The 24009-nt window shown below is 34.8% G+C and overlaps 1 protein-coding gene across 9 annotated transcripts in view; it reads left to right on the top strand.

Moving 5' to 3' along the window:
* LOC125666246 (uncharacterized) overlaps positions 1-24009 on the top strand; it is a 45030-nt gene that overhangs the window by 3487 nt on the left and 17534 nt on the right. Inside the window, exons 1-4 of one of the 9 annotated variants that reach the window (XM_056151549.1) lie at positions 3066-3259; positions 16712-16772; positions 19393-19476; positions 21482-21542. The gene's annotated coding sequence lies outside the window, so the exon portion shown is untranslated. Of the gene's footprint in view, positions 1-3065; positions 3260-16711; positions 19480-21481; positions 21569-24009 lie in introns of those variants that run through there. The other 8 variants (XM_056151542.1, XM_056151541.1, XM_056151548.1 and 5 more) reach the window with 8 other exon arrangements.

Genomic DNA, 24009 nt, shown 5'->3' with positions numbered 1-24009 from the left:
CTTTCAAAAATGGACCCCGTGTCCAATCTTTACATAACACGTAATGCGACGGCGTAATGTAAATTAAATTACAGAATGTATCACAGACATTGGCGATGACCATCAATTTAGTTGGCATCATATAACCACCTCTCAGCATCTGTAAGTTTATCTCTAATTTACATTAAGCCACCGTATAAGTTGTGCCTTTAAACTTAATGATTTGGAATTGTTGCAGTTTCACACACTCTCTTTCTTATCTTTCTCTCAATGACGCAATTGTTTCTATATTCGTTTTGGTCACAGAATAATGTGCAGCATGGACACGATTTAAGCTGAACATTTTCAATTTTTTTTTTCATTTTTAATGTTTAGGATGCTTAACTACGGTATTTCTAATAGTCAGCAAAAATTTGAACGTCAGCTGTCGAAGTATATGGGGGATACAGAACTCACAATTCATTGTTATGATTGATTGATTGTTTTGATGTTTTTCGCCACATTCAAATTTGTTTAATTATATAGTGGCGCCCAGTTTTTATCATGCAAACAAAGCTCGTGCCATGCTTTTGTTTACATGTAGGTTAAATATGCTAGCAACAGTTTCTTAGAGCTGATTTTTTTTTCCATTTTCAAGTTATATCTTAACACAATTGAATAGTTTCTAGTGTTTGGTACATCTCATTTTGTTTTCTATCAAGCAATCTATATGCAAGGTGAAGATAACGAACAGTGATCAATCTCATAACTCCTACAAGCAATACAAAATAGATAGTTGGGCAAACACGAACCCCTGGACATACCAGAGGTGGGATCAGGTGCCTAGGAGGAGTAAGCATCCCCTGTTGACCGGTCACACCCGCCGTGAGCCCCATATCCTGATCAGGTATATGTAAACAAAAACATGGCACGAGCCTTGTTTACATAACAAAATATTGTGAGTGATGTATTTCACTTGTAATTCCACAGCTGATATTCAAATTTTGAATAATAGAAATATTTTCAAGTTAGTTAAGCATTGTAAACACTAAAGATGAAAAAAATAAAATTTAAAAAAAATCAGCTCAAATTGTGGACACGCCCTTGAACGACCCCCCCCCCCCCCCCCACTTAATTCATTCATTGGATCAACATTTTTCTAAATTTTACCAGCCCTTGTAGTGTAATTTTCTCGCGCTTAAGAACAGAATTCGTTGGAACACCTTTTCTGAAAATATTTAGTTGTTACACTTCCCCAAAAATTTCCGGCCCATAAATTTGGTGCCTACACAAATGCTTCTTCTTCTTATTGATGATGCGTGGCTGTTTTACAACCCCCCCCCCCCTGTAGTGAGAATAGATGATCGGATCATAGGATCTAATTTTAATTAGATTGCAAACATGTGAAGAACACTTTGATATGGGGTTAGTCTTTGTTTGAAGGTAAAAATAAACAAACTATTGTGTAGGGTGTTGTTTTAAAATCTTAAAGACGTGGTATCTATAATCGGGTTCGATGTTTGAGACAAAAATAAGCGATAAATCCATTGTCGAAGGGAATTACGAGCCGTTGCTGCTGCGATTCGCGACATCACATCAAGGCACAGCAGTTGAGCAGACGACACGGCTGAGATTATAGGCCTAGTTGGCTTTGACAGTTTTTCTTTGTGTGTGTAATGCATGACTGCTAAACTCAAGACTGCCAGCAGAGACGAGGGAACTAAGACTACGAGTGAAAGTATCTAAACGTGGTAAAGTAAGAATATGTTGATTATCAAACGCAGGTCTCCTTTATTCAGAATTTCCTTTGATCACTCTAGGTCTGCTTCCCGAGACGACATTACGCTTACCCCGGCAACGGGAACGCGTATATCTAGACCCTGGTAAAGTAAAGTAAAGTAAATTTTATTTAAAGTCGGCACTATATACATTCAACATGTCAAACACAAGCTCTGTAGAGCTTTTTAACCGACTATCACATTCAAGTATATCAAGGACAAAGACACATAGCATGCATGTACACATATACACAGACATATCACAGATTAACAAAAGAATACAAAATAAAAGAAAAATTTCATGCAAGAATACACAAGAATATACAGATACGAAAGCACAAAACTACGAGGAAGGAATGAAATACTACAAGCAAGAGTATATGTATAAAAAGCATCATTAAATTTCAAGCCAATTAGCTATGTTTGCTGTTTCAAGTAAAAGCTGTATAGTATAAGAGTTTTTGAAAATAATTTAAATATAATTAAAATAATGATGATAGTAAATTAATCATGTAAATATTTAAAATTACATTGCTGATGGAATTTACTAAAAAATAAATAAAAAAGTAAAAATAGAAAAGAAAGGTCTATTGAGCCATGCAGACACACACATAAACGCTGCATAGATAAAAAGAGCAGAAGCAACATATAAAGCCATATACAATGGACCTAAGATCTGCATGATTTACACTTACATGTGGGGCCAGACCAAGTGGAAATAAAACTTTTAAATTGATTTAAGGTGGTAAGATGCCTAGCTTCATTTGGCAAAGAGTTCCAGATCTTAGGAGCACTGTACCTAAAGGATTGCAACCCATACCTGGTTGTCCTGACACTGGGCACAATGGCAGTGTTTGTGTATCTAAAACTGTAAGAGTGATCTTTAAATGCAATGATGTCATGAAGAAACATAATACACTGTTTTTTATGTAATTATATGGTAATTACATAATGGTAATTATTTATATATACAGTCATTTGCCCAGTTCCGGATCATTGCCAGTTCCGAATCACTTTATAATTATCATTAAAAATATTTAATTAATGAAATGATTTTACTTATAAAGGTAAATCACGTTTAAAATGATTACTGAGGGCTACAAAACTATTGTAATTTTTATCCAACCCAGGTTTATTACTTGTCACACTTCTTTAATAGATGTTTTGCACACTCTAACGTCATGCTAGGTCAAAAGGTCATAGGGGAAAAAAATCTTACATGCGGGTCCTTTGACAGTGTAGTGAAATTGGGTTTCTGGATTGGTATAGGGGCGAATTGCCAGGGGGCCTTGTTCCCTTTTACCGGAAACGGGGACCCCAAAATCTTTCTCTCGATTCGGGGAACTCAAGGTGTAAGTTGTGTATTTGGCCAGTGTGCATAATTGTCACCTTTATTGTTAATTTCTGCTGATTTGTTTATTACAATTGATTTAACCAAGTGATCAGGTGTTAGTGTCGATTTATCTCACTCCGGGGATCACTTTAACAGCGAACGACGATGGCTGCTCACCAACATTTTACGGGTGAGACATACTTTGTTTAAGCATGTAAGATGATAAAAATATAACATTCGTAAAAAACACACTTTAAAGTTACCACTAAGAGTTGCAGATTAGAATGTTTCATTCACATTTGTTTAATTTGAGCTGGTGAAGTATAGGTTGTTTGTGTCTGCTCGCTACTTTCACTTGCGATGTTTTCTATCGAATTACAGTCATTAGCTCTCTAAAATTAACCCAGTGAAGTAGTACATTGCATAGAGAAGTGATAACAGTTCAATAATTTTATTGACAATCTGTCTTTCGTCTTTTAAAATGACAAAGTGGTTTGATTTATCGGCATACCCTCCCCTCTTCTCTCTCTCTTCTGTGGTATGCAGTACTGAGTAGTAATTAAGTTTGAACCTATGAATTAAGTCACCCCTCACACAATTACGGATTTTGAAGTTTGGATTGAATTAAGTTTTAAGAGTTGTTTGGTTGTTTTTTAAAGTGTCTATCAGCATCATTGTCGTGCCAATCATTTTCAATATTCGCACGACGGTCGCGCTTATATTAGAGCTCCTATCCGCACGATATTCTTTTCCCAATTATAAATTTCTTCTACTTGCCCATGAGACAGAGTGAGATATATATTTCATTTGTATGATTTTAAATCTTATAAGCTTCTGACAATTTAAAAAAAAAAAACGAGATGTCTACACAATTATTTAATTTATCTCTAACTTTGACAAATGACCAGTTCAAAGTTCACTTTTAGGTATAACATATGTAGGCCTATATATATTATAGCTAGAAACTTTATTGCAAATAATAAGGATACTAATTATAAACCAGGCAATTTAGGTTCACCACCCAATACCCAACTGTTAGTCTATCCATTTTCAGCAGTCTGATTTAAACAACCGACTACTCTTTGCGAGTGTAAGGAGAAAGGGATATGTAAGACAAGTGTAAGGAAAAGGAGGGGGAATTTGACGATTCTAAGAAAGGAGGGTTTGTATTAGACGAATGTAAAGAGATGGAGGTATATTTGACGAGTGTAAGGAGAGAAGGGGGTTGGAAAAGCCCTGAATTATTCCTGACTTTCACTAACTATATAGACTACAAGTGATTTTCTAAATTTGTCGTCGTGCGTATAATCTCGCCCCCCCCCCCCTTTTTTTTTGTAAAATTTCCTTTTTAAAAATATTATCTGTATAGATCGTAGTAGTTGTCAATATTTATATTTTGTACCCCCCTCCCCTTGATAAGGGACGCTATGATGTGCCTGGATAATACTGCCGTGATTTGTTGTAATGCATTATAATCTATTTTCTTTGTAAAATTACCATTAATAATGAATACCCCCCTGTCCCTAAAAACATCACAATACAATGGGTCCAGTAGTGGGTAAAGGGGTAGACTCTATTATCGAAATTTTACATTTTTGTGCCATTCAGAATTAAGATTTTTAGTGTAAAAATGATTGTTTATTATGAAATGGAATCTTCAAACATGGGTATGAAAAGCAACTTTAGTGCCAATAAATAGTTTCTCATAGAATTTCTAGAAAGGAACTTTTCCATAAAAGATATGCTAAAGTAAACCTTTGGTCCTCTTTATCTATTATGTAAACAAATTCTATCATAATATAAGAGATGAATCATTAAAAACTTTTTGGGGAAAAGCATACATCGTTGATTTGTCAAAAGGCTACGTCCATGGTTACGTCGTTTTTCCCCTATGACCTTTGACACGCATATATAATTAGGTAATTAAATATGGCGGCACCGAGTGTGCAAAACATCTATACATTAGGACTTCGACATCTTTGTCACTTACACGCTTGGGAAAAAAATCGCGGCTGGGGGAAAAGTTGTCTGTAGCTAAAAAAATAACCAAGTTTTCTGCACAAAAAATAAATGCATTTAATTGATATATCTTTCAGCTAATGCATCAATCAATATTTCTTCAGTGAATGCATTATTGTAGTTGAGATGTCTTACCGAAGAGACACCATCGGTTTATTCAATTCCGGATCAGTCGTGTCAACTACTGTCATATGCGACTTGTTGAACTTGGTTTTAAACTTTGAGCAATATCTCAGTTCACATTAAATGCACTGTTCGATTTATAGAAGTAGTGTCAGATATAATACGAACACATTTTTTTTCATAAACACATTACACTATTTTTTTTTCTGATTACCAAAATGGATACCCCCACTCCCCACCCACCCACCACCCCCCCCCCAACCCCCCACCCCCCACCCACCCGTAAATACATTACAATGAGAACATCAGGACAGTAAATATACTATGTATTGCATCTAGATTTACATCTTGAAATTGATATTTAAAAAGTATAGGCCTACTGTAGTCAATTCAATTTTAAGCATATTGATATACATGTATGACTGTATTTTTTCTTTCCAACTCCACAAGAAAATGCCGAAGGATTGTTATCCCGGGTATATATAAATGTAGCGGTCAGCTGGGTTCGATCGCCGGTGGCCAGACAGTTCAGTTGGTAGAGCACCTGACTAGAGATTCAGGGGGCCCGGGTTCGAATCCCGGTCTGGTCCATTGCATTTTCTCCCTTCCTGTTACATAATGTTAGATCATAACCACACTCAGAAAAAGATAATTATTTATAAATGTTGATTAAGAGAAGTTTTAATGCCGCAGTTTTGGCTATGTTAATGCCTAAATGACATATTCCACCAAATTAGCATAAAATGTCCGTCAATTTTTTTTCCCTCCGTATTTAAAAATTAATATGCTTAAAAAGTAAAGAATGTTTATAATTACAAACTTGAATGGACTAGAGTTAATTATAAAATCAAAAATATTTTGCCACACATAAATTGATAAAATTATTTTGGTATGTGAATGTTCAAAATATGAGGAAAAATTGACAGAATTAACTCCCGTGAGAAGTGGTACCCAACTTCTCAGGTACTTTATTTCAACTTATATAAGAAAACAAGGGGCGAAAAAGATGTAACAAAATGTATGTACTTTTACTTGATTTTTATTTTAAAAAACTGCAACCTATTTATGAAAACAAATTATACAAAAGTAATTTCAAAGTAAACAGTTTTTGTAACTTTCGTTCTGTCAAACATATTGACGTTAGCACTAATGTACATAGAGATGTACTGCAAAACAATTTGCTTTGATTATTTTTCTGGAATTGAGCATTAAAAGTCATAATCTAATGTGTGGAACAGATTTTATCTTCTCTAAACAAAATATTTAACTTAAGAAATTACATTGATATTTGGTCTAACATCATTCTGTCAAACTCTACTCGACACAATGTGACATTAGCATGTACTTTTTTACCAAACCATTGTAAGAGTTGTGGTTCTTTGTTATTATTACAACTCTCCCTGCAAGGGGCGTTGTAATGGGATTTTCCAATGGAATGGCAGGTTGAGTGAATGAGGTATCTAGACTTACGTAAAACTTCAAGCGATAGACTTTCTGTCAAAATTGCTGATGGTAGCAACATGTAACGTTAGCATAAGAAATCGTTCTATTTGTACTAAATCGTACGTCAAACTACCGGTTTATGAATTCAAAGACTATTTTATTGCAATAAAAACTCATCATGGGAAACTATTTATACTCTATCATGATTTACATCACTGTGAAAAAGTTCCGCAAGATTTTGTTCCGTCAAACAATAACATTAGCATAAAAAAAGTTCCGTCAAGAACTGACATTAGCATTGACAGAAAATAAAAGATTCGGGGTCATTATTAAAGCACAACAAACATTGGTCTCGATGTAATGTATATAGATTACATTTAAACATTTCATTAAGAGAGCCATGTAGTTAAATAATTTCATAACTTATTTAGTAAACAGAAGATTTATTAATTGCCAATTCATTTTCCGTCAAGTGTTCCGTCATAAAAATGTGACGTTAGCAACCGTTTTAAAAAAAATGAAATTAAAAGTGAAAGAATACTTTTATAATTTTTTTTTTTTTTTTTTTTACATTTTCTTGATCCTGAGTGTTAATATTTTTACAGTACACGACACGAGTTTTATGCGTGTTCCACGCAACACGGTGGAACAAAGTTGCCCCAAACACGGTGGACCTTTAAAATTGTCGGCACCTTTGAAGTCCTATTTTTCCGCGCGAGCTAGACATTGAAGTCCACGGAGGATCTCCGTGGATGCCACCGCGCATCTCCGTGGATGTCACCTGTACCTTCGTTGATGCCACCGTGTACCTCCGTGTGATAAAACAAAGAAATAATTTCCGAAATGATTCACCCCAAAGACCTTTTCGCTTAGCCAGCATGCATGCCCCCACCCCATTACTTATTTAGAAATTAGCTATCAATCATTCAATTCTTGTAATTGTTGTTTAATGATACGTTGGTGTTTTCATTACATATCCGATTGTAGACTTCCCTGCAGACGTTCACACCTTTTTATGAAACGCCCAAATTCTCGATATCCTGTATATAAACACCTGTGTTATTCCTACCACTCGTCGGTACATTGTTTCACGGCACGTGCAGCACAATTTCACCAAATAAAAGAAACAACGACAATCACATGCCAGTAATTTCAATTTGATAAATAGCAGTTCAAAGAAATGTGTACCATAAGCAATGGTTTATTTTTACGTAAAGTTTTCATTGTAATTAGGAATATGTGATTAAGGTCAGCTATATACATGTACATGTTTACATTGGAGATGAATTTCATTATGTACTCAACTGTGAATTAAGCAATGTGAGCAAAAAATCAAATTTTTATCACCTAAACAAATAAAAATTAAGAATATCTTTATTAAGGTAGCTCCATCCTCATGTGACTTATCAATATTAGTGGTTAAAAGTGGAAAAACTTTACTAATTTCCACTCAGTATAGTTTAATTCAATTAATAACCAAAGAAAATGTATATGTCACCACCTTTTTAAAGATGTCAGACATACAAAAACAGAAGTATACATTAACATCAGAAAATCACACATTTTCGTTAAACAGAATAATAAAAATAGATAAAAACTTGTTGAAATGACAAAATTTAAATATCAACAGTTTTAAAACACTGCTAATTCATAAATATGTATAGATTAATTGTGGATATTGGGAAAACCAATGAATAATAGATATCCAGTAGAGGAAATTCCAGCATAGGAGTTATTGCCCTTGACAAAATTTTTTTAATCATAAATAATTGATTATCTATGGAAAATATAAACTTTTTCAGTATTATTAGTTTACCACATATTTTATTATATCCAGTGAATAACATTCCTTGGAAAGATATATTTCTATCATATGCAAAATTTAATTTATTAAGATTTTTGCAAAAACCTATGACATCACATGAGGATCGATCAACCTTAAATTACTTTTAAACAAACCTTTAGAAAACCCCGTACTTTCAAAAATAAAATAATAAAATAAAATGTGCTCCCCTACCTAGAATGCGCATACTTCACATTAATAATAACACGGTTTTTTAAGGTTTTTTTTTTCTAACTTGAAAAATACTTTATTACACGCAAGTATTATTTACTAAATGTATATATAACAGATTTTTGTCTTTATATTTTTGTATACCATTGCATAATGGTGATGAGATCCAATAAACTGAATTGAGTACAATCCATGTAGTCTTGAAATATCACGAAGTATAGAGTTGAGAACCATTAAAATAAAAATGCAGACGTTTTCTCATTTATTCAGTAACTCAATAACTTGCACGTCTTCTGAATGAAAGTTGTAAAACGAACGTACTAGGTTTTGGTCAGTTATAACATAATACGGGGGTTAAATTCATCTAATCTCCGCTAGCAATGGGTTTTGAGTCAACTGTGCCTTCGTCGACGAATAATCTCGGCTAGCGAAGATGGGGGAAAAAAGCCTAGATAGTCCGCTTGCATTAACATGTATTATGAAGGTGAAATCGAAGAATTATCCAGTAAATCCAATGATGTTGCAGTATATATAGCCTGTATTTATTTTATTTTTGACTGAGAGGGAGATAGACAGCTAAGCACGTAACATCGTTTTGGAAGGGGGGGGGGCTCATTCATTAGTCCTAACCTGGACCAGCCGAAAAATTTAACATGTAAAGAAAACAAAATGGGAAATAAAAAACAATATCAGAATGAAAGGGGATGGATAATTAATCAGAAAGAAATTATACTTTCAAGATTTATATTGAACGTATTAAACTTCCCCTATCTGCATACAATCATGAATATTATAATCAATGATTGCCAATGCTCTCTCTCTCTCTCTCTCTCTCTCTCTCTCTCTCTGTTGCTTTCATTATCTAATACATCTAAAGATTAAATTAAAGATTTTAATAATCGATAGCGTATATGAATAAAAGCAAATAATCGTTAAGTCATTTCTGTTTATATTGATATTAGTCTTTTTCATGAACTAGTTGCATTTGACACCGAGGATTTACATCCTTTAATATTGATTACAAGCACGTAGAATCAGAGAGGGTGTAATTTGAAAACTTGAAAGTTAAGGATTTAGCCTTGTAGCTTGTAGCGACCTACCCACTGCACGATTTAAGAAATTGAAGTCGGAAGGGGGAATTGAGACAGTTTCAGACTACTACCCCCCACCCCCACCCCACACACACACACTCCCAATTTAAGGTTTTCGTAATCGGACAATTTAAGCACAAATTTAAACAAACTTAATTTACACAACTTAACCGGCAACATACCCCTTCTGATACATTGAAAAATATAAGTAATGTTAGCACGGGGCTCTATAAAGTTCAATCTGCAGTTTGGTCATACTTCGTCATTCAATAACTTACTCAAAATAAAAAAAAATGTTTGTCGGGTTAGCGGTACTATGATGTATGACTATAACAATGACCTGTGTATAACTTGTACATTCCATGCAAATTCGAAGGGGTTTTCGCCTCAGTAGAACAATGGGGGTCAGCTAATCCGTGTATTTGAAATCAACAGACTTGTGGAAAGTGTAAAATATATTGGGTCGGCGCAAGATACCCGTGATCTTAGACTAGATCTGATATCGCGCCGACCCAATATATTTCACATTTTTCATAAGAGGTCAAAACCCAAACTAGCTAACCGTAATTTAGTTATACTGTGACAAAGACCCTAGGAATTTGCATGGTATATACTTATTATACAAAAATCATTGAATTATCCAGACACTCCTGATGAACATTTTTTTATTATGAAAACCTCTATCAAAGTACATCGAACATAAGTCTCGGTCAAATGTAATTAACTCGGGATTTTAAAAATAAATCATTCGATGGTTTGTATTTTTGCTTCTATTAATTACGTAATAAATTAATTCCAATTTGTTAATCATCGACAATGCTCCAATTTCTATATTGGATCAAGTTATATTTGTCAAGATGTATATTAACACAATATGATGGAAGTAATTATGTTAAACAGCGCATTTGTCAGAGAGAGAGAGAGAGAGAGCACATTGGTAATTATTAAATATCCCTATCACATGATGTACATGTATGATTTTCATTTACTGAATATACTAATTCGCATTCAAAACAGGAATTGCCTGCAAGTACGCATTATTTAAACATAGAATTTAAGAATATTTTAATGAAGAAAGAAAACTATTAAAGAAAAAATTTCAAAACCAGGTTTTCTTAAAAACATAATATATAGTGTTTGGTATCATTAGAATTGGCTCAAAATGCTGAAAAACAATATAAGTATCAGGAGGGAAAATATTGACATTTTTTTCTTTTCTTAAAATTCCACCCTTATCTTGATTATTTGGCCTGCGGCACATTTTCACATCTCCCGCAAGGCCCGTGGCTAGAACAAAGCTTTTAGCAGCTGTGTGTATTCGCAAATAACACACACCGTGGAACACGGAGGACACGGTGTATCTCCGTGGATTTTCCACCGTGGTCTTTCCACGGTGGGGTGTATAAAACTCGTGTCGTGTACTGTAGTTACCACAAAAAATTACCACAGTTTGGCACTTTGAAAAGACATTCCAAATGGGAGTCAATACAAGCCTTTTTCATGGAACATGTCAAATGTGAAGCTTTGAATATAATTGTTCAATATATATAACGTCAATAATGTAAAGATTAATTTAAACTAGTGTTTGATTTTATTTTATTTCTACAAAAACTATATATAGGTATATATTAAGCAATATACAGTCCCTGAAACGTTCTACTTTACCATGTTTCCATTCGTTCACCGTTCGTTCAGCGTGCGTTCACCGTACACCCTCCGTTCATATTTTTGTGTTCAGCGTGCGCTCACCGTTCGTTCATCGTTCAGTTTTTTCATTGTCATTCGGAACACCAAAATGAAAGGACCAATCTTGATAGCAAGGCGAAAATGAAAATTGAACGTGTGCGTAAGAGTGGAAGGATACTTTCCTACTATATCAGAAATTTAATTTTGAAGTACAAAATGTCAGGGTTATCCACTGTGAATGCCGAAAGGTTCATTTGAGCTTTGGTTAAAACAATACTAAATGAGAGACGAATATAACCCAAGTTAAAAAAATAAGGCAGTTTCAGGTAATGAAAACCTCTTCTCCTGTGTTCACGATTTAGCATTTACAAGTTCAGGCACAAATTATTATAATTATTTTGCATTGCTTGACAAGAGTTTTAAACAAGTCACCCCTCCCTACCCGGAAAAATAAAAACAAACAAACGATGCTACATAATGTACCGTATGTACGTGTCAGAATGTCAAACTGATATGGCTATTTTTACGCCTATATTTATGAAAGACATTGTCATTACTACTCTTGCCAAATTTGAAACTTTTGTAAACATTTGTCCTTAATGCAAAGATGTAATCATTTATCTGGTACGTTTCTGCATTAGCCTTTAAACATTCTACGGGTAGTTCAGTATATTAAACAGTTTTATCTACATCAAATATATACAAATGTTGCACGATCTAACTACAATCTATGGTCACATCAATTATAAAAATAGAAAGTTTTGTACTGGTTATTTCCTTGGGTCGATGTAGCTGTGACAAATGAATGACACAAAATTTAAGTAGGAATATTTAATATGGTTAGGAGTGTTAAGGTGTTGACACAGGGTATACCGTCCGTATTGTTTATTTACTGCATCTATCTTGACTTCTTTCGGGGGTGTTTGTTAATTACAGGTTTCTCAAACGATCGAGCTCGTAAAGTTTGAAGCCATACATGAACACCTGTTAATTCTGGATGTCACTACACATGTAGACTATTATATAGTGTTTTCCTTTTCAAATGCATTGTTTATATATTATACCCATGCATTAAATGTATCTACATGTAATGGTATACACAATGTACATACGAAATTTGCTTTTGTTTGTGTATGACTGTTGCGTGTATTAATGTACAATTTGCGATAATTTCATAAAATACATAAATGTAAACTCGGTACTTGTACAAAAATATATTAAAAAAAAATATATATTGTAAAAATCATGGCCCCCGAGAGTAGGTTAGGGCCACAATAGGGATCAAAGTATTACAAGTGAATATATCGGAAAAATCTTTAAATATTAACCAAGGTGCCTCAGGTGAGCGATGTGGTCCATGGGTCTATTGTTTAAAGTCGCGATTAAACTTAAATTTGTACTTAGTATATGTATATATGTGTTATTGAAGTCACAGCTAGGAGTCAGCAGTTTTATCAATTAAGTAGAAATAAATGAGAAATGAGCATAAATACTACCACTGAGCTCGCTGTCAGACTCCTGTGATTGACGCTAGGCCAAAAAGCTCGTTTACATGCATTTTTTGTGTAATGTTGAGGTCTTATATCGCTTCTTGCAAATCGGTTCAAAATTCTAATATTTGTACATGTATGTAACATTGAAATAAAATCAAAATCCTCACACAATATCCCACTACACCTGTACACATGTGTAAAACATGCCTTCAATAACTAGCTCCATGCGAACTGAAAACACACAGCTTCAAAACATTTATATAACTGATGTAACCAGTGAAAGAGACTTTTCCTCTAGCTGACCCCCCCCCCCACCCCCACCCCCCCCCCACCCCCCGATTGAATATAATATGTTGGATGAAAAAGTGAAATTAAGGAAGAGTCAGCGATCTTATATATATAAATCCTATAGATGAAGAATACAAAAGACTTTTGTACGTTAAGTGTATGGCAAATACGTTCCCTGGAAACACCAGAGGTATAATCACTGAAGGTCTGAACAAATACAATTATCACTTGCTTCTACTTTTCTCCTTATTGAATGTGTATCTGGGGCAGATTTAGGGGGGGGGTGCAGCTGGCACATGACACCCCCGCCCCAACTGAAATTTTCAAGGTAAATGCTGTTCACTTGTTTAGAAAAATCATAATGTAGACTAGTGATGAAATGATTGTTGTCAATGATTGATTGTCAGTCGTTTAGAGCTCTGTGTTGCTACTAATCGATTGCGAAACAAAAGTCACCAATATCGCCGACTAAAACACAAATAATCCGGAAATCATTTAAATTTTGTTCAGATTAAACTCAAGTGACCTGTCAGTATTGCAATCGGTTGTCGTCCATCGTGCATGAACAATTGTTTATTTTTAAGGTGGGTCGATCCTCATGTGACTTATCAATATTAATGGTTAAAAGTGCAAAATCTGTATTAATATCCATTCAAAATAGATAAATTTAATCAATAACCAAAGAAAATGTGTATGTTGCCACATTTTTAAATATGTCAAGACATAAAAAATCGGAAGTATATGTTAACATCAGAAAATCACACATTTTTGTTATACAGAATAATTAAAATGGATAAAAACTTTTAAATGTCAACAGTTTAAAAAAATGTTAATTCATAAATCTGTATAAATTAATTGTGGATATTAGGGAAATCATGTAAAATAGACATACAGTAGAAGAAATACCAGCATAGGAGTTATTGCCCTTGACAACATTTTTTTAATTAGAAAGAATTTATTATCTACAGAAAATATAAACTTTTTCAAAATCAATAGTTTACCAAAATTTTTATTTTATGCAGTGATTAAAATTCCTCCGAAAGATATATTTCAATCATGCACAAATTTTAAATTGATAAAGATTTTTGCAAATACCTATGACATCACACGAGGATCGATTAACCTTAACTTCTTGAAAACTACCAGTCCAATTCTTTTCGAATTTGGTATGAAGTATCATTGGGACAAGGGGGACGTAAATTGTTTCTCCATATTTAGATACTTAATTAAAATGACAAACGTTAACTTTCAACTAAAACATATTTAATTGTCTCAAAAAAATCTTTAGTCTCGTCATTCAATTTGATGTTTTTATTTTCAAACGCATTTTCTGTTTCTTTAAATTCTACCCGGCACAGAAATTTGTTAGTCAATTTATTAGAATAAAATGCCCTCAACCGCCTTTTTAAAATTTCTATTTCATAAGCCCTGCTTTGTTTCTTCCCAACCTATTCCTTTTTAATCTGAATCTCTCGGGACATCTTTCCTTGAGGACGAAAAGTCGTATTTGAATATAGAGACATCTCCGCACATGTGTCGACACCGAAAAATGGATGTTTACGATGTAATTTATTAATTTTATAGACGCATTCTTATCTTCAATTAAAATAAACTGTCTTTTTTTTTCAAATGAAAATAAATTCAGTTTATATCTATTTATCCGCAACATAACTTTACACACATTAACATCGACTAAATTTCGTAAAACATCACTTCCGACAGCGACTATTTATTAGAACTAAAAATAGAGATGAAGTCATCACGCGGTTCAATGTTCCTTGTTAACTCTTCACAGTGATTTTCTTAGTTAAGAATAAAATATATTATTGTTTATAATAAAGTTTCTTGTTTATTTTGTCAACACGACCAGTCAGACTAGTAAATCGACAATTTACCCGACTGGAACTATCATCTAGTAGACTCGGTCGGTCGGACGTGCCTTAGTGTCAAACCCTGTACATGTATGTCAAACTGGATCAAAGGTTTTAGCACAAACAAACAAAATGGTGAGAGAATTAATGGTAATAACAACGACATTCAACAGTCAGATAAAGGAGTCGGACTTTGATAACTTTCAGACATTGTGATTATAAATAAATTCTGTAGGGAACAAAGAAGAATTCAAATGTTGTTTCCATATGTTTAATGATTCTGCTATCTATGATCAATCTATCGTTCCCACTAAGGTCCACAAACACCTCTGTTAACGTCTAAAAAGCATATCGAAATATACTATAACTGACTTAGCATATCAAACCGTAATGATCTAAACAAATCAAACACTTGTCTGAATTTTATAAAAGCAGAAGATAATAAATATGAGACACCGGAGCGAATAAAACGGTTTTAAATAGATATTCATTCATTCAATAATTTAATAGTAAAATAATCATGACATGGAATTTGTTGTTTTTTGTGAACCTACTGTAAGATTTAAATCTTAAAACTAAAACTTGTAAACTTATCGTTTATGATGCAATAGGTAATAATAAGTTTTGGCAATAAATCTTTGACATTTAGACGTTGACAGAGGTGTCGTCGCATATCTCAGCATTTAAAAGTTAGGATCGCAGGTTTTTCAGATGAAATGTGAATATTCATGTAAGAATGGACTTTAAAATCAGAGGTCCCGTGTCACGACTGACATTGGCACTTAAAAGCTTCTTCACTACTACTGCCCTGAGTCTAAATTCGTGGGACTTCTGCCACTGGTGAAGTCTCAATATGAGTGTAAAGTTATTGACGGGACGTAAAACGCACACTGTTTATTATTCTCATGTAAAATGGTAAAAATAACGAAGAGTGGTCATAATTCTCTATATTATTTCACACAAAATGTATCAGTAGAATTCTCTATATTATCTCTACACAAAATGTATCGGAATAATTCTCTATTTTATCTCTATATACAAAATGTATCAGAATAATTCTCTATATTATCTCTATACAAAATGTATCAGAATAATTCTCTATATTATCACTATATAAAATGTATCGAAAGAATTCTCTATATTATCTATCTACAAAATGTATCAGAATAATTTTCTATATTATTTTTACACAAACTGTATCAGAATAATTCTCTATATTATCTCTATACAAAATGTATCAGAAGAATTCTCTATATTATCTCTACACAAAATGTATCGGAAGAATTCTCTATATTATCTCTATACAAAATGTATCAGAATAATTCTCTATATTATCACTATATAAAATGTATCGAAAGAATTCTCTATTTTATCTATCTACAAAATGTATCAGAATAATTTTCTATATTATCTCTACACAAACTGTATCAGAAGAATTCTCTATATTATCTCTACACAAACTGTATCGGAAGAATTTTCTATATTCTACACAAAATCTATCGGAAAAATTCTCTATATTATCTCTACACAAAATATATCAGGAGAGTTCTCTATATTATCTCTACACAAAATGTATCAGAAGAACTCTCTATAGCTTAACTTGTTTTCCTACAGGTGAGAAGACTTGGATGAATTGACATCACAGAGAAGGAAGAACGGAAGCCATTGTTATATGGTGGTACAATGTATCAGTTGTTCTATCACTTCATGCATATCGAGATTTCAGATAAGATACACCAGAATTCATAGCTTAAGCAATGTTCTCTTTGACATTCAATTTTATTACTGATAACCCTATGTTATTGTAAATTCATTCATTTTCCTCCAAAGGTGTACAAATGTTAAATTCTTTATTGCTTGTTTAGCTCACCTGAGTCGATGGCGAGTTTTTCTGAACAAAATTTGTCCATTGTCCATCGTCTTTTCCAGAACCACTGGGTAAATTTCAACCAAACTTGGCACAGCACCTTTGGGTGAAGGGGATTCAAATTTTTAAAATGAAGGGCCGTGCCCCTTCAAAAATGCAAAAATATGATGGGGTAATTTTAAAATCTTCTCAAGAACCACTGGGCCTGAAGAAATAAAATTCATATGAAAGCCTATTGACATATTAAAATTTGTTAAATGTGTGCCTCCCCCCACCCTCCCCAGGGATAGCATGGTGCACAAAACGGGATAAAAAAATACATGCAAATATATAGGGAAATTTTTTAATGTCTTCTGAAGAGGCACTGGCCAGAAAAGTACAGATTTACATCAAAGGTTTCTGATATAATGCAGATTAAAATTTGTTAAAATCATAGCCCCAAGGGGTTGGATGGGGCCGCAATAGGGGGTAAAAGTTTCACCTACAAATATAATCCAGATATTTTTGAAGATCTGATGAAGAACCACCGTACCAGATATGTTTATGTTTACATGAAAGTTTCCTGACATAGTGCAGATTGAAGTTTGTTAAAATCATGGCCCCGGGGTGTAGGGTGGGGCCACAATATGGGAACAACGATTTACATGGGGGAAAATGGGCAAATCTTCTCAAGAACCACTGAGCAAAAAAAGTTGCCAAAACATTTCTTTTAGTGATGTAAGCAGTGAAAATAGACTTTTCTTCTAGCTGCCACCACCACCCCCACCCCCCCCCCCCCCCCCCTCCACTGCAGGGGATCAAAGTTTTGCATACAAATATACACTGGACCAGAAAAGTTTACATTTACATGTAAGCTTTCTGACATAGTACTGATTCAAAATCTCCCTGGGGCTGGGGTGGGTTTAGGTGGGAGCCACAATAGGGATTAAAGTTTTACATTCGAATAATTATGTAGGGGAAATCATTCTGAGAATTTCACTTTTTAAATGGCATAAATAGTAGGTTTATGTCTTTTTGATGCGGCATAAACCTATAGCATTTGGCATACACCTGACCAAAACTCCTTGCAGGGAGTGCACCACATTTCTCTCCCCTCAAAATTCAACCATACTCGTCTGTTCAGCCATTGTGGTTTGAATTCACGTTTTCTTTTTCTTCTTTTTCATATAGCTTGCGTTTTTCTTGTTCTGATTTTTTTGTTTGTTTGACACCATTTGGTTTAATACCGGGCTTTACGTGCCTTCAGAATATTTTAACTGCAGAACCATTTACACGTCATTTGTTGACGTTCACCTCAAATTATATTTGCTAAGTAAGAAGTATATTATTTTCTTTTAACATTCTTGCAATATTTGAATAGTTGCGAAATAAAGAAGAAAGGACAACTCTTGTTATATTGTTAGGGAAAATTTCAATTTAAAAATCGATCCGAATAAAATTCATCAATGCAGATAAAAAAAAAAGCATCGACATTTAAAGACATACGAATGATACGCTGAACAATTTGTCTAGAACACGTCATAATCTTCAAACCACTTACACACTTAAGTCGTATATTTTAAAATCAATGGGAGCACAATCCACGTCCCAAAATAGATTTTGACGATTGTAAGGGAAAATATTTATTATACCCCCCGCAACAAGTTGTGGGGGGGGGGGGTATACTGGAATCAGGTTGTCCGTCTGTCTGTCCGTCCGTCCGTCCGTCTGTCCGTCCGTCCGTCTGTAGACACAATGGTTTCCGGACTCTAAAGCATTATCCTTTCCACCTACCGTCACCATATCATACATATGGACTACCCATGGGATGAAGATGTTCCCTATCGATTTTGGGGTCAAAAGGTCAAAGGTCAAGCGCACTGGACATCGAAGTAGCAATATGGTTTCCGGGCTCTAAAGCGTTATCCTTTCCACCTACAGTCACCATATCATACATATGGACTACCCATGGGATGAAGATGTTCCCTATCGATTTTGGGGTCAAAAGGTCAAAGGTCACACGCACTGGACATCGAAGTAACAATATGGTTTGGTTTGTCATGCCATTTGTTTTTTACACTCAGAAAAGAGGTAGTTTATACCTATTACCAACACCCTTTGGGAGATTGGGGTAAGCGGGGGGTATTCTTAGTGAGCATTGCTCACAGTACCTCTTGTTTTAAGTGCATTATCACACACGTAGCATAATTATTTCTTTGTTTCTTGGAATTTGGCATAGACAATTCGGGATATCTTATTTGCACATGACATGGTACAACCTCATTTGGCATAGCCGCGGTCTATCGGTTAAATTCTGAGACTGGAAAATCTTTAAATATGGGTTAAGGTGACTCGGGTGAGCAATGTGGCTCATGGGCCTCTTGTTTTAAATATCCTACAGTTGCCATATCACTGCATAGATGAATTCAATACTATAGTTTTTCCACAGGTGATAGCAGTTAGATTTATCAGCATCACAAGATAACAGCTAGATATAGCAGCATCACAAGGAGAGAAGAATGGAAAACATGTGGTGGTAACAATAGTAACATTGATAGATAGGAACTGATATTGTTTAGTATAGGTTTATCCTCAAATCAAACTAAAAGCCCAGCTGAAGTTTGCTTTTTTAATCAAGAGTTTTAGGTCATCTGAGTCTTTCAGGTGACCTAATAACATTGATCATCGTCCGTCGTCGTGTGTCGTCCGTTATCAAATTTACATTTTAACTTCTTCTTGAAAACTACAGTGCTAAATGTTACCATTTTTGGTGTGGAACATCTTTAGGATCAAAGGAAAATAAATAATTGACTGTAAAATTTATGACCTTGCCACTACTGGGGCCTCATGGATGCATGGGGCCAAATATTCTTTATGAGACTATATATGAAAAATCATCTTCTCTACTCCCACAGATGGGGGATAAAAACTAAATGCATAATTATGATATCCATAAAGCCTGAAATGTGTGGAGAAAACCATTGCAGTTGATGAAATCTTGAAAAATCTTCCTCCTTGACACCAAAGAGTCAAACTATTTAGCATGATTATGATATGTACACATTATAAACAATATATGAGTCCTTTACCATAACTGTGAGTTGATAACCCTTGGGATCTGGAAATCGTCTATCAAAATACCTTAGTGTTCTTTACTTTTGGACAGAAACCGTCAAATGGTTGATATAATTTAAAACTTGTGTAATGCGATAACACTGACTGAAAAATAAACTTGTTGAAAAAGCATTTTTTAAAAAGATCCTTACTCCTGAACTTCAATAGGACAAACTGCTTGCATAATAACTTTTAGTTATATCAATATATCTATACCTATAGCAAGCAACTAGCCCTGATCACCTTTAGCGAACTATTAGTTATACATATGTAATTACTCATAACGAGCATCTAGTTATAATTAACTAAAGAAAACAACTAACCATTGTAATTACCTAAAACAAACAACTTGCCGTCATTACCTATAACGAGCAACTAGCCATTATAATTACCTATAGCGGGCAACTAGCCATCATTACCTATAACGAACAACTAGCCATCATTACCTATAACGAGCAACTAGCCATTATAATTACCTATAACAAGCAACAAGCCACAATTACATATAGCAAGCAACTCGCCATCATTACTTAGAGGAAGCAACTAGCCATTATAATTACCTATAGCAAGCAACTAGCCATCTTTACCTATAGCAAGCAACAAAGCGTTAATTACCAATAGTGAGTAACAAGACATAATTACATATAGCGAGCAAATAGCCATCATTACCTATAGTAAGCAATCAGCTATCAATACCTTTAGCGAGCAATTTGCAATCATTACTTACAGCAAGCAATTAGCCATAATTACTCCTAACAAGTAACTATCCACCATTACCTGTAGTGAGCAATAAACCATAATTATATATAGCGAGCAATTACACATCATTACCTAAAGCGAGCAAATAGCCATCATTACATATAACATGCAGCTAGTCATTATAGTTACCTATAGCGATCAACTAGCCCTAACTACTAATAGTGCACAACTAGCTTTGATTACCTATAAAGAGCAATTAGCCATCATTACTTACAGAATTCTTAGAAATATTCTCCTCTACACCCGAGCAAATAGAAAACATATTGTAGTTGTTAGTGTATAGCACCTGTAAACAAAATTATATAAAAATCGCCATGTCTGTCTGTCTACATGTCCATCTTCTGTCCTTCCCTATTAATCTGCATCAGGGAGACAACTTGTAATAATAACATTTAATGATCAGTCAACATATTTGAAATCCTTCTGTTCCTCAAGATTGAAAATTGCAATCATTGAACCATCAATGTACAACACTTGCAACAGACATTTAAGGATTTCCTGTGCGATACTCAGGTGACTGTTTCTGTCCATCGGTCAGTAACCTAAATGTTGAACTTTAATAGATTGATATATCAGTAGTTATAGTTTTTTCTAAGAAACTGTTTCAATAAGATTAATGAGAATTTATCACCACGTTGATATTGTGATTTCTTGATTTTTGACAGGTTCATACTGGACTTTCATGAGGTCTTGCAGAACTGAGAAAAGGAAGTCGACGTCAAAGTGGTAATGTTCCTATCACACATAAAGTGGTAATGTTCCTATCACACATAAAGTGGTAATGTTCCTATCACACATGAAGTGGTAATGTTCCTATCACACATAAAGGGGTAATGTTCCTATCACACATAAAGTGGTAATGTTCCTATCACACATAAAGTGGTAATGTTCCTATCACACATAAAGGGGTAATGTTCCTATCACACATAAAGGGGTAAAATCAGAGTCAAATTTGCTAATAGCATACATGGTTGTGTAAGGGTAGTCTTAGTGCATTGTTGTTTCAGTTCCATTGCTGTAAGCTGACGAGTCACTTTAAGATATAATTTTCATTTTGATGTTACACGAAGGTATGAATTGCGATATTTCACATCAGCATTCTTCATGAAGCATTCTACAGTGTTTTATGAATGGTATATGCTGACGTGAAGTGTTGCAGTTCATACCCTCATGTATTTTCAAAAATGAAAGTTATTTTAGCTCATCTGAGCTGATTGCTCATTGATCTTTTCTGATCACGTTTTGTCTGTTATTTGTCTATCTGCGTGCTGCCTGTCCATCCAGCCCTAAAATTTTAATATTTTTTACTTCTTTGGAATCACGAAGCCAATTTCATATAAACTTGTCATAAAGCATCCTTGGAAGAAGGAAATATACATTAAGGACCATGTCCATTTCAAAGGGGAGATAATTAACAAAAGGCAAAGATAGGTTAAGTTCATTGTAAAAAATTTCCTTTTAGAACCACTGGGCCATAAGAGTTTAAATTTGCATGAAATATCCATGACATTGTGTAGATTCAAGTTTATTCAAATCAAAGGGGATAAGAATAGGGCCACAATAGGGATCATAGTTTTACATAAAAATGTATAGGTAGGAAGGGAACAATCTTTAATAACCTTGTTTTCAAGAGCCACTTGCCCAGAAAAGTAGAAATTTACATGAAGGCTTTATGAAATCAAGCAGATTTTATTTTGTTTAAACCATTGTGGGGCAACACTGGGTTAGGCTTGTTTTAAGGGGTATTGTGAGGGCACACTGGGTTAGTCATGTTTTAAGGGGTATTGTGGGGCTACACTGGCTTTGTCATGTTTTAAGGGGTATTGTGGGGCTACACTGGGTTAGTCATGTTTTAAGGGCTATTGTGGGACTACACTGGATTAGTCGTGTTTTAAGAGGTATTGTGGGACTACACTTGGTTAGTCATGTTTTAAGGGGTATTGTGGGGCTACACTGGATTAGTCATGTTTTAAAGGGTGTTGTTGGGGCTACACTGGATTAGTCATGTTTTAAGGGGTATTGTGGGACTGCACTTGGTTAGTCATGTTTTAAGGGGTATTGTGGGGCTACACTGGATTAGTCATGTTTTAAAGGGTGTTGTTGGGGCTACACTGGATTAGTCATGTTTTAAGGGGTATTGTGGGGCTACGCTGGATTAGTCATGTTTAAGGGTTATTGTGGGGCTACACTGAGTTAGTCATGTTTTTAGGGGTATTTTCGGGCTACACTGGGTTAGTCATGTTTTAAGGGATATTGTGGGGCTACACTGGGTTAGTAATGTTTTAAGGGGTATTGTGGGGGTACACTAAGTTGGTCATGTTTTAAGGGTATTGTGGGGCTACACTGGATTAGTCATGTTTTAAGGGGTGTTGTGGGACTACACTGAGTTGGCCATGTTTTAAAGGGTATTGTGGGACTACACTGCAATAGTCGATGTTTTAAAGGGTATTGTTGGGCTACACTTGGTTACCCTTGTCTTAAGGGATTTTGTGGGGGTACACTGGGTTAGTCATGTTTTAAGGGGTATTGCGGGGTTACACTGGATAAGTCATGTTTTAAGGGGTATTGTGGGGCTATACTGGGTTAGTCATGTTTTAAGGGGTATTTTGGGGGTACACTGGGTTGGTCATCTTCTATGGGGTATTGAGGGGCTACACTGGATTGGTCATGTTTTAAGCGATATTTTGGGACTACACTGCAATAGTCGATGTTTTAAGGGTATTGTGGGGCTACACTGGGTTAGTCATGTTTTAAGGGGTATTGCGGGGCTACACTTGATTGGTCATCTTTTAAGGGGTGTTGTGCAGTTACACTGAGTTGGCCATATTTTAAAGGTTATTGTTGGACTACACTGGGTTAGTCATGTTTTAAGCGGTATTTTGGGGGTACACTGGGTTGGTCATCTTCTATGGGGTATTGTGGGGGTACACTGGATTGGTCATGTTTTAAGGGGTATTGTGGGGCTACACTGAGTTGGCCATGTTTTAAAGGGTATGGTGGGAGTACACTGGATTAGTCATGTTTTAAGTGGTATTGTGGGGCTATACTGCGTTAGTAATGTTTTAAGAGGTATTTTGGGGGTACACTGGGTTTGTCATCTTCTATGGGGTATTGTGGGGCTACACTGGATAGGTCATGTTTTAAGGGGTATTGTGGGGCTACACTGAGTTGACCATGTTTTAAAGGGTATTGT

The sequence above is a fragment of the Ostrea edulis genome, chromosome 10 (assembly GCF_947568905.1).
Source record: "Ostrea edulis chromosome 10, xbOstEdul1.1, whole genome shotgun sequence".
In the NCBI taxonomy this organism is placed as follows: Eukaryota; Metazoa; Mollusca; class Bivalvia; order Ostreida; family Ostreidae; genus Ostrea; species Ostrea edulis.
This window is presented reverse-complemented; position numbering and strand designations above follow the sequence as displayed.